This window comes from Haematobia irritans, chromosome 1 (assembly GCF_050003625.1).
Source record: "Haematobia irritans isolate KBUSLIRL chromosome 1, ASM5000362v1, whole genome shotgun sequence".
NCBI lineage: Eukaryota > Metazoa > Arthropoda > Insecta > Diptera > Muscidae > Haematobia > Haematobia irritans.
This window is the reverse complement of record NC_134397.1, coordinates 202,882,277-202,895,835: the sequence shown is the minus strand read 5'-3', so window position 1 is coordinate 202,895,835 and position 13,559 is coordinate 202,882,277.

Here is a 13,559-nt window from a genome sequence, read left to right as displayed (position 1 = left end):
TAATCGGCTGAATCGAATATTTTCCTAAATAAATATAATTAAACGAGTTTGGAGAATTTTACTTCAATATTAGTTTTTTTCCATAAAAATTCGATCTTCGTTCGGAAAAAAGACGTCTCGCTGCACTGGAGTCCCTTGAGCTTTTCCATTTATTTATACTGGGCGTTTTGACTGGGACAAATTCGATATTGTCGTCAACTACAAGATCAAAACATTTTAAAGGGTGATACGGTCAAAATTTGGTCAAGGGAAAACGCGTGTAAATCGGTGAAATCGTTTATTTAAAAAATCAAATTAAATTTCTTTTTCAAGTTCAATTAGTATAAAATTCAGGAAAATATTCAGTTAGGCTTTCGCTTTTCCAAATCCGAATTGCCGGGTCTCACGCTTGACACCTGCCATCAGATTTTGTACAGCCACCTTGTCCACCTTCTTTGCCGCAGAAAGCCAGTTTGCCTTGAACTGCTGCTCATCCTTAGCAGTTTTTTTGGTCTTCTTTAGGTTCCGCTTGACAATAGCCCAGTATTTCTCAATTGGGCGGAGCTCTGGCGTGTTGGGAGGGTTCTTGTCCTTGGGAACCACCTGCACGTTGTTGGCGGCGTACCACTCCATGGCCTTTTTACCGTAATGGCAAGATGCCAAATCCGGTCAAAACAGTACGGAACAACCGTGTTTCTTCAGGAAAGGCAGCAGACGTTTATTCAAACACTCTTTCACGTAAATTTCTTGGTTAGCAGTCCCGGAAGCTATGAAAATGCTGATTTTCAAGCCACAGGTACAGATGGTTTGCTAAACCAGATATTTCTTTGCGAACTTTGACAGTTTTATGTGCTTGAAAATATCTGCTACCTTTCCCCTTCCTTTTGCCGTATAAAACTCCTGTCCCGGAAGCTGCTTGTAGTCGGCTTTGACGTAGGTTTCGTCGTCCATTACCACGCAGTCAAACTTCGTCAGCATCGTCGTGTACAGCCTCCGGGATCGCGCTTTGGCCGTCGTATTTTGTTTATCATCGCGATTTGGAGTCACTACCTTCTTGTAAGTCGATAGTCCGGCTCGTTTTTTGGCTCGATGCACGGTTGTAGACGATACCCCAGCTTATTTGCGGCATCTCGGAGAGAGAGGTTAGGGTTTCGCTTGAAACTACCGGCAACTCTCTTTGTCGTCTCAGCGGCTTCCGGTTTTCGATTTCCCCCCGATCCAGACTTCCTGGCTGTCGACAAACGTTCCCCAAACACTTTAATTACATTTGTAACGGTTGATTTGGCAACTTTTAGCGATTTTGCCAGCTTTGCGTGCGAGTAGCTCGGATTTTCGCGATGCGCGAACAAAATTTTGATACGCTGCTATTCTTCTTGTTTGGACGGCATTTTGACAGCTGAAGAGTGAATTCCAAAATCAAAATTGGAGCAACATTCTACACACACACCTTCAAAATGAGGGGTGTTCAGGTTTTTTAAATGCAAAATTGAAAGAAATACGTCAAGTGTATATTGACCAAATTTTGACCGTATCACCCTTTAGTTCCCTTACAGCTAGTTTTGTATAAATGAAAAACAAAATAATTGCCGATTAATGATTGGACGAAGAGGCTTCGGTTAATCGGCGTCAAGAGGCCGATTATTGATTGGACGAATGCCGAAACCGATTCTTCGGACGAGCTCTAATATACATATGCTTGAAGTAACATCCTGAGATGATGTTATAAAAGTGATATTTCTGAGAATACCGATATATTGTAATACGGAAAGATATAAGTATCTCACTAAGAAGCCGGTGAAGCCGATCATTAAATTCTTAGATCACCTCTTAAAAGTGTAAACTACTATTGAATTAAATATGCATGGGTGTATACACCAACAAAAAGCACAGACAACATGGCAGACAGATGTAGATACTTTCTCAAGGGCTTCTAGATAAAATTTTACTTCCTTTCTTATTATTCTATATATATTTTTTTAATTTTATTCCGCATATGATAAATGATGCGCCAAAGAACAGAATTTCAGAATTATTTTGAATTTGAATTCAAAATTATGCCCATACACATGTACGTCAAACAATAAGAAAAATAAGTACAACCAACATTTTTTTTGTTTACTTCTTTGAAACGTGACCTTTTTTGCATTGAATATATTTTTCTGGTTGTCTTTACGGCTAATGCAATGATAAACCATTGATAAATTTTTACTCTACATTTTTAATTACAAATATTTCGTTACCTTGTAATGGGTCAAATGAAAACTGCTCGTTGCAAAGAATTATAAGCAAAAGAAAAACAAAAATTTACGAAGTACATGCCGTCTTAAAGAATATGCAAATAAATGTCAGCGAATCATTAAATTCTTGAATGTTTTGCATAGTGAATTCATTTCATTAGATTTAGCCTCTGAACTGAGAATTTTGTAACATTCCCCGATAAGTCTTTGCAATAACCAGAACGATAGATATTTTCGCGGTTAAAACTTATTGTAGGTGGTCGAAAGTTTTAAAAATCGGTGCTAATTTACTATGAATTTCAGTGACTAAAAGCCTGTAACAATTGAAAGAAGTCATAATTGTGAGAGAAGAAATTTAACTGCATTGGCCATTTCGGAAATTGGATATGAAAATTTAGTGAGTGGTTTTTCATAGAAATAATCAAAATGAAGACGAATATTACACAAGTCGTTATCAGAAGAATTTCAAGAGTTTTAAAGATGTTTGAAGGTAATTTGAGAGGAACAAAGTAAAAAAAGTAAAACAATAATATAAAAAAAATTATAATGAAACAAACAGAAAAAAATCATATAATTTTTTAAAAGTGATCTTATTTAAAAAAAAAAACGCCAAATTACATTATGTTTTCTCAATCTCCCTAATTTGTCTGAACGCTGAAAAAAGTGCGGTTCTTAAAATTTTATCTTTACACTAAAAATTTTGGTATTGATTCCGAGCCATAAGCGGAGAATTTATGTAAGGATATCTTAAGACACAATTTTCTTTTAAATTTGAGTTTTGCGTACTTGATGCTAGGAAACATTTTTTTTTAGTTTTTCCGCTTTTTTTCTTCATGTGCTACCAGAGTCATTTAAAAACGTGTCAACGGCAACTTAAAGTATTCAGAGACATCCCATTTTTTAACGTTTTTTAGCATTGTGGTCAAAATACAAAAAGTCAACAAAGACGATTTTATTAATTTTGAAGATTTTTTTCCAACAGCCAAGTTGACCTAAGTCAAACAAAATTTTTTTTCATGCAAAATATCCCGTTTTCACTTAACTGTAAGAACAAAATAACTTCATTGTAAAGTTTATTGGCTTTTCGACCAGGGCTGTGGAGTCGGAGTGTGGAGATTTTGCTGCTCGGAGTCGTAAAAATTTTTGCTCGACTCCGACTAAATTTTTTAAAACACTTCACATTTTTGTAACTAAAAAAATTTTTACGCAAATTAGTTTGCATTGCGTTATTCATTCGATCAATGTACGGTATGACTGTAAATAAAAAGAAACTTCCAATTACGGAATGTAATTGGAAATTTCCTAGAATGTTAGACTAGCAGATGGGCTGAATCGATACATTGTAATGCCCACATCCATAAACATTTATTTGAAATATTTGGAACAATCGATTTCATTTTTTTAATTTTAGTTTAAGACCGTATACCAATATACATTTGTCGAATATTGGCAAATTTAGTCAAAATTTTATTTCTATAGAAAATTTTGTCAAAATTTTTATTTCTATAGAAAATTTTGTCAAAATTTTTATTTCTATAGAAAAATTTGTCAAAATTTTATTTCTATAGAAAATTTTGCAAAATTTTATTTTTATAAACAATTTTGTCAAAATTTTATTTCTATAAAAATAATTTTGTCAAAATTTCATTTCTATAAAAAATTTTGTCAAAATCATTCCTGCGTCTTAGGTGGTCCATTCGGAAAGTCCAATTTTGGGCAACTTTTTCGAGCATTTCGGCCGGAATAGCCCGAATTTCTTCGGAAATGTTGTCTTCCAAAGCTGGAATAGTTGCTGGCTTATTTCTGTAGACTTTAGACTTGACGTAGCCCCACAAAAAATAGTCTAAAGGCGTCAAATCGCATGATCTTGGTGGCCAACTTACCGGTCCATTTCTTGAGATGAATTGTTCTCCGAAGTTTTCCCTCAAAATGGCCATAGAATCGCGAGCTGTGTGGCATGTAGCGCCATCTTGTTGAAACCACATGTCAACCAAGTTCAGTTCTTCCATTTTTGGCAACAAAAAGTTTGTTAGCATCGAACGATAGCGATCGCCATTCACCGTAACGTTGCGTCCAACAGCATCTTTGAAAAAATACGGTCCAATGATTCCACCAGCGTACAAACCACACCAAACAGTGCATTTTTCGGGATGCATGGGCAGTTCTTGAACGGCTTCTGGTTGCTCTTCACTCCAAATGCGGCAATTTTGCTTATTTACGTAGCCATTCAACCAGAAATGAGCCTCATCGCTGAACAAAATTTGTCGATAAAAAAGCGGATTTTCTGCCAACTTTTCTAGGGCCCATTCACTGAAAATTCGACGTTGTGGCTCGTTAGTAAGTCTATTCATGATGAAATGTCAAAGCATACTGAGCATCTTTCTCTTTGACACCATGTCTGAAATCCCACGTGATCTGTCAAATACTAATGCATGAAAATCCTAACCTCAAAAGAATCACCCTTTACATATGTCGAATATTGGCAAATTTATTCAAAATTTTATTTCTATAAAAAATTTAGTCAAAATTTTATTTCTATAAAAAATTTAGTCAAAATTTTAATTTCTATAGAAAAATGTGTCAAAATTTTATTTTTATAGAAAATTTTGCAAAATTTTATTTCTATAGAAAAGTTTGCAAAATTTTATTACTATAGAAAATTTTGCAAAATTTTATTTCTATAAACAATTTTGTCAAAATTTTATTTCTATAAAAATTTTTGTAAAAATTTTATTTCTATAAAAATTTTTCTCAAAATTTTAATTCTATAGCAAATTTTCTCAAATATAAAATTTAAAAATTTTATTTCTATAACAAATTTTCTCAAAATCTTATTTCATTCGTTTTGTTTTGTTATTGTTGGTTTTGTTCTTTAATCATTGTTGTTGTTTTTTGATTTCAGCTTAAAACCATTCATTGACTAAACTACAAGTGTGGCTTAACCAACAGAGGAAAAGAATGTTTGTCAAATTTATTTGGGCAAAGCCCTATAGACTGCAAGATGGTTGGTTGGACGCACGTTTCGGAATTACCACATTCCTCATCAGCATCCTCCACCTGCAGCAAAACTATCAACCAATTATCAGAATAAATTCAGGCAATTCATTAAACCCAACAATGAACCACACTTGAACCTTCCGAAAAAAAGGTTTTACATGATAGCCGGCTTATGCCGAAATAAATTCGTACAAACATATCTCTTTTCCGTTGCCACCGTCAAATCATCGATTTGAGTGCAGTTGGCTGGGTTTATTTTGAGGATGCTTTCTCTTCTTTCATTCGTTTTTTGTTCTTTAATCATTGTTGTTGTCAACAAAAAAATCTTATTTCTATAGCAAATTTTCTCAAAATTTTATTTCTTACTGATGCTCACTGCTAATTCATATTTATCGACTGATGAATCATAAATGCAATTTTGAAAAATTGACCAAATATTATAAATATTTCCCATATTTATACCCTGCGCCACACTGTGCCCAAGGCATTATTAGCTGTGCCGAAGATTTTGTAGAAGTCTGATAAAATATTGTCCAAATCGGGTCAGTTTTAAATATTGGTTAATGGGAACATAAACCTTTATATAAAGCTCTCAACAAATTTGAAGGATTTGAGATTTTATCGAAATGTAGATCTACACCGAAAAAAGTGAACTGTTTTATAGGAAGAATGAACTACCACGCACGAAAATTGAACTGAATTTTACTTCACATTTTGAGATTTCCACAAAGCCCTGTTGTACTTTTTAACTGCAGTTCACGAAATTACATCATCTCATAAAAGAAAAAATTACTAAAAGTTAAGAAGAAAATCATTGGCGCCAAATCATGACCATTTTAACCATACAGTAGTTCATTCTAACTATTTTTCGAAATCGTACGAAAATGTTCATTTGTTTTAGTTCATATTGAACTTATGTGTACGTTCATTGAACTTTATTCTCACGTTTAGTTTATAAAATTTTTGAGACATACTTAAAAAAAGTTAGATTTCATTAAGCTGTGGTAAATTTCGATAAAATTAATAAAATTGAACTACAAGAAAATAATGTTTTTCCAATAAAAATAAGTTAAATTTAGCGTTAGTTTAACTACGGACATTTTTTCTGTGTATGTTATTATAGTCGGTCCCGCCCGACTTCAGATTTTCCTTATTTGGTTTTTACTAAAATTGTGTTTCGTCCCATAACGTTAAATTTAAATTTTAAATAAATAGATTTTGTAGAAGTGTATGCAATTTTGTCTAAATCTGTTCAGATTCAAATTCATGCATATGGGAATATAAACCTTTATATAGCTCAAAACAAATTTAAAGGATTTGAGATGGTATCAATAATTTTGGTCCACAATGTGTTGAAGGGTATAATACAATGAGCCCCGTTCGACTTGGAACTTGCTTTACTTGTCTATAAATACATATATACACTGTTAGAAAAATATGTTTTTCATATGTTCCGATATAAATAAAATGTGTTTCGGGCACAATTTTTAAACACAATATATTTAAGTGCCAACATGTAATGTTCCTAAACTAACACTAAATGTTTGGGACACATGTGTTAATATGTTAAAATATATTATGTTTGGGGCATGAATGTTTCATAAAAATAATATGTGTGAATGTAAACATATATAAATTTATAAATTTCGAGTAAACATATATATGTTTAAAATTTCTGTGAAACGGTTGTATGTTGTTTCGGAAAACTGTTTTATGATAAGGCCAAAAATATGCTTAAGTCTAAATATTATTTAATTTGAATATTAGAATGAGTATTCGGAGTAAAGAGAATAGACATTCGGAACCAAGAGCATAGAGATTTGAAAAAAAACAGCATGTGTTTTCGCCTTGAGAGGAGAATTTTATGTATGTGTGGACAAGTGTTTTGTTTATCATTTTGGCATTATGGACACACATTTTTTAACGGCCTTAAAGGTAAAAATGAAATTAAGTACAAAACACGATAAGTTTTAAAGGCATTTAAAATGGTGTTAAATGCTAGTAAAAACGGTTCACGCCAAAATAAATGTATGTGTACATTATAAAATTATTTATGTATGTTTATACTCTTCTTTTGTTAGAGTTTTTGATTTTCTTCCAAAATTTCAAACTTTTATACCAAAAAGAGTTTTTTGTTATAAAATTATTATTTTTGCAAAAAAATAATAATATTTTATTCAAAAGTCATTTCGTTTATATCAAGCACTGTTTCTAACTATAAATCTTTAATAACCCACATTTCGAAGTTTCATTATAAAAATTTAATATGGTATAAATGTCTAAATTACAAAAAAAAAAAAAAATTGCTTCGGTCGGAGCCGGAATTGAACCCACGACCCTTTGCATGCAAGGCGGACATGCTAACCACTGCTCCACGTGGCCAACAAATGTATGTTTCTTTTAAATAATGTTTGCATGGGCTCGTGGGCGCTGCAAACTATGCTATACAAATGTAACTTATAACGATAATTGTCTATTGGTGACTATAACAGCTACGTAGCCCAGTGGTAGTGTGTTGGCTTACAGTTGCATGGTTACCGGTTTGATTCTCCGTCCAGGCGAAACGTAAAATTTAAAAAATTTATAAAATTGAATAATTTCTTCAACATTATTTGTATTACAGAAAAAGGTACCAAGAACTAAAAATTTCGTGGAAGTGAAAATTATGTTAGGGAATGAGCACAATCTTCTTTGGAGAAAATTCTTCCAAGCATATAATTTTTTGAGCTCAAAATGCTTCCAAAAATATAATATTTTCACATAAAACAAACATATTAAAGTTTCGGCAGTATCCAATAATATATGTGCTTCCTGCAAAATATGTTTGGAACATATGTTAGAGAAGCGATTTTTTTTGAGGGTGTAGAAGACTGTTGGTATCTGCTCATATTGTGATGGGTATTTATATCATTATTTTATTTATTAAACGTAGGACCGATATTGCCTTAAATTTTGAAATATAGAGTTCAATTGGCATATCCTAGAGAGATTGAGTAACCATCTATAAAAATTGTTCTATTATGTATATAGATAACTCAAATTTTTAATTTATCACATTTCCAATTTAGGTACCCTCTTTTGTATATTTGTGATGCTATATGCTTGCATATCCTGCGCATCGTCAACGCCAATGCCACATGAAAACAACTATGACAAAATGTTATTGCTAAAGGAATTATTCTTTGCCGATCCCTACTATGAGGATAAATATCTCGATGCCTTTTTTGATGAAACATTTTACTTCCAGGAATATTACTACGATGATTTCGCGAATGTTTATAATTCTCATAAATAAGATTATATTTAAAATTTTCTATTTATTATTATTATTTATTTGTGTTAATTAATTTTTTTTTATTTGAATTCTGTATAAAACTCCTTAATAAAATGGATGTTATACTTTGTAATGTGAGTTTATTTTCATATAAGTGTTATGACAAAGAAGTTGGACTTGACAGTTTTACCAAATTCATACTTCATCGATTAAAGTAGATATGACAACTAAATGATGATTTGCTAATAGTTAATTAATAATGAGGCCTTCTCTCTTTGGCTGGCTTTATACCGCGGTTGTAAGACCTGTGGCCACATATGGCTGTCATGTTTGGTGGACAATCGTGAGACACCAAAATCATATATCGAGAATAGATAGGGTAAATACGACTGCACTCATCTATATGACAGGTGCCATGAGGACCACAGCAACTGCCGCTCTGGAGGTACTGATGGGATTTATCCCACTCGATTTACACGTAAGGAAGACGGCTGAACTGACACTTCTGAGACTTAAGAGCTTGAACACGCTGGAGAGGCCTACTGAAATTCTGGCCGGGCAGTATGGCCACGGAGCATGTTTATCGTCACAAACCGACATACTTTATACCAAGTATGGAGGAGTGGGAAGACAGGAGGATACCCTTCAGAACCCTGAACATGTATACGGACGGATCAAAGATGGAGGAAGGAACGGGCAGCGGAATCTATTGTAGTGAACTAGGAATAAGGGAGTCTTACACGCTGGATAGTGATTGCAGTATTTTTCAGGCTGAGATTTCTGCGATCACAAAGGCTGCTGAGTCGCTGTTGATGAGGCCGTTTTTCAGAAGCGATATCAGCTTCTTCATCGACAGTCAGGCAGCTATAAAGGCATTGTGCAGTGCTGACATAAGATCTAGGGTAGTCAGCCGCCAGCGTTGCCAGAATTGTTTCACCAAAAAACGCTAGATTTGTCCAAAAAACTAGACAAAAAAAGCTAAAAAATTTAAAAAAATAGCTAGAAAAAAAGCTAATTTTTTTTGTATCAAAAGTCACATTTTTGATTGAAATTTAACAAACTAAAAGGCTTTTTTTCACTTAAAATGCATATTATTTTAATTGTATTCAATTTAATTCCATTTCTGTGATACTGTAAGAAAATCTAAGTCATATTAGCTCTGTTGGCGTACTCGATACATTTTGATTACTATCACAAATTTTTACTGGAAGTCCTTCGTTTATATTTGCTTGTAAAAACATTTTTACCAGTGAACTTGCAATTGTCAGCTGGTTAATCATGTCACATAGAACATTAGAAAATATCTATATATTTCGTTTTAACTGAATTAATGATAAATTCGTGAACGTGTACACTTCTCCTAATTTTACCCAAGAGAATAAAACCCACTCTAACTGTCTTGAGAGTTTATAATGAATAACTTTTATTCGAAAATTTCCCAAACCTATTGTTGTCCATTTTTCGTAAATGTAAATCCATCCCATTAATAAATAGCAGATTTGTTTTGATCCTATCACTACGAATTTTTTATTGCATTTTGTGGTGTAAAAAAAAAAATAATACCACATTCAAAACTTTATTTCCTTAATTATTTCTATGTTCGTTTCCAACGATTTTGTACACTAATGATTTTTGTATTGATTCCGAGTCAAATTGGAATTTATTCGTTTTCTCAGCTTTTTCTTCATGAGCTATCACAGTGCTTTAAAAACGTGCTAACGAAAACTTAAATTTTCAAATTCAGACTTGACTTTAAGTAGAAATTATTTTATGTATACGTTTTTAAAATGAAATGTTTAAAAGCCTCTTCTATTTTTGAACGTTATTTTGGTTTGTGGTCAAGATACAAAAACTCCACAAATTTAAAGACTATTAATTTAAAGAATTTTTTAGAATTGACCCTAGCCTTCTTTCATGTAAAGATACCCATTTTTAAGTTTAATCACTTAACTATAAGGACAAAACGACTTTATCGGCTTTTGGACAAGGAAAACAGTTTATATAAGAGAAATTCACAAATGCTATTATAACCAAAATTCGCGTTCGTATTTTAAGGACATGAAATCTTTGGCCTCACGACAATATTTTTTCAGTGTACAAAGCAATTCACATCTACTATTTTAATTTAAATGCTAATATTCCTAATGCTAATATTCCTAATAATTTACTGACAGTTTATATAAGGAATTTGTATGGTAATAGTAGATTTGAAGTTTACGATAACTTTCATGAATACGAGGCAAGAACTTTACAACAAGGTGTATTTGCTGCAAAAATGCCCGCATAATGGCTTGAATAATTATTAATGTTTCAATTGAGATTTGAAACATGTGAAAAACCTTATTCTGGCAGCAAGGCTTAGATAAAAACGAAGTTTGTTCCATATTTCAATAGGAACATGTCGAAAATAAAAAAAAGCCAAAAATAGCTAAAAGGGTCATGAAAAAAAGCCAGAAAAAAAGCTAAAAGCTAAATGCATTTTTTCCCGCTAAACGTCTTCAAAAAAAAGCCAAATCTAGCGGGAAAAAAGCTAAATTGGCAACGCTGTCAGCCGCTGTCGTCGAGAACTCAAGGTTCTCACTGAACAGCATAATATAACTCTGTGCTGGGTACCTGGGCACTATGGGATAATAGGAAATGAGAAAGCGGATGTGCTGGCCAAGGAGGGTGCTCGTGGAACGAACAACGTCCTAGTGGACGTTTTTCCTCCACTATCTTCTTATCATTACAGGAAAGAGGTTAAATATGATGAGCAATGGCGAAGACGCTTGATCTCTTCGGATGGTTGCGAGCAAACCAAGTTGATATGGGATGAAAAGAAACTAGGGACTGTGAAATTTTGTTGTCGATGAACAGAGAGGAATTACGGCCATTGATTGGTATCATAACAGGACATAACACAGTTGGGAAACACATGGTAAGAATAGGACTTAAAGACGATGATATCTGTAGATGGTGTTACGGAGGACTCGTACCACTTCCTGTGTCAGTGCCCAGCTTTATCCATTAGAAGAAACAAGATACTAGGCTCCTTTTTCTTTCAGGCTCTCACTGATCTGCGGGAGTGCAGCTTAAGGAACATACTTGCATTCATCAGGGTCCCTGGTTGGTTATTCTGAGATTTCTTTCAACGAGCAGGTGGAAGTTTCTGGGACAAAGCGGACCGAATCGGAAGGAGAAAGATTGAAAAATCACATCGAGGGATCACAATGGACCTATACTGGTCTAAGTGGGCATCAATTCAAGAAAATTGATGTCACCCTCTACAACCTAACCTAACCTAAAGGGTGATACGGTCAAAATTTGGTCAATATAAACTTGACGTATTTCTTTCAATTTTGCATTTAAAAAACCTGAACACCCCTCATTTTGAAGGTGTGTGTGTGTGTGTAGAATGTTGCTCCTATTTTGATTTTGGAATTCACTCTTCAGTTGTCAAAATGCCGTCCAAGAAAGAAGAGCAGCGTATCAAAGTTTTGCTCGCGCATCGCGAAAATCCGAGCTACTCGCACGCAAAGCTGGCAAAATCGCTAAAAGTTGCCAAATCAACCGTTACAAATGTAATTAAAGTGTTTGGGGAACGTATGTCGACAGCCAGGAAGTCTGGATCGGGGGGAAATCGAAAACAGGAAGCCGCTGAGACGACAAAGAGAGTTGCCGGTAGTTTCAAGCGAAACCCTAACCTCTCTCCGAGATGCCGCAAATAAGCTGGGTGTATCGTCTACAACCGTGCATCGAGCCAAAAAACGAGCCGGACTATCGACTTACAAGAAGGTAGTGACTCCAAATCGCGATGATAAACAAAATACGACGGCCAAAGCGCGATCCCGGAGGCTGTACACGACGATGCTAACGAAGTTTGACTGCGTGGTAATGGACGACGAAACCTACGTCAAAGCCGACTACAAGCAGCTTCCGGGACAGGAGTTTTATACTGCAAAAGGAAGGGGAAAAGTAGCAGATATTTTCAAGCACATAAAACTGTCAAAGTTCGCAAAGAAATATCTGGTTTAGCAAGCCATCTGTACCTGTGGCTTGAAAATCAGCATTTTCATAGCTTCCGGGACTGTCAACCAAGAAATTTACGTGAAAGAGTGTTTGAATAAACATCTGCTGCCTTTCCTGAAGAAACGCGGTTGTTCCACACTGTTTTGGCCGGATTTGGCATCCTGCCATTACGGTAAAAAGGCCATGGAGTGGTACGCCGCCAACAACGTGCAGGTGGTTCCCAAGGACAAGAACCCTTCCAACACGCCAGAGCTCCGCCCAATTGAGAAATACTGGGCTATTGTCAAGCGGAACCTAAAGAAGACCAAAAAACTGTTAAGGACGAGCAGCAGTTCAAGGCAAACTGGCTTTCTGCGGCGAAGAAGGTGGACAAGGTGGCTGTACAAAATCTGATGGCAGGTGTCAAGCGTGAGGCCCGGCAATTCGGATTTGGAAATGCGAAAGCCTAACTGAATATTTTTCCTGAATTTTATACTAATTGAACTTGAAAAAGAAATTTAATTTGATTTTTTAAATAAACGATTTCACCGATTTACACGCGTTTCCCCTTAACCAAATTTTGACCGTATCACCCTTTAATTAATAACTAGTTATATTATTTACAAGCCACCAAAAACATTTACGTCCGAATTTATTTAAAAAAGCCATAATAGCGTGATAGAAAAATGTAAATGTGGAACTAACCAATATCTATCACTGGCATTTTATCTGGTCAATTATCCAAGAATGGTTTCCCATATATGGACCATTCAATATTGGTGGATATATATAGCCGATTTCTAGTGATGCTATAACTAAAATAACAGGTTGGCTGATAAGTCCCTGGTCTGACACATAGATGGCGTCGCTAGTATTAAATGCATGTTATTTTTATATAGTACCAACCTTCAAATGATTCGTGTCAAAATTTGACGTCTGTAAGTCAATTAATTTGTGAGATAGAGCGTCTTTTGTGAAGCAACTTTTGTTATTGTGACAAAAAAAATGGAAAAAAGGAATTTCGTGTTTTGATAAAATACTGTTTTCTGAAGAAAAAAATTATGTTGGAAGCAAAAACTTGACTT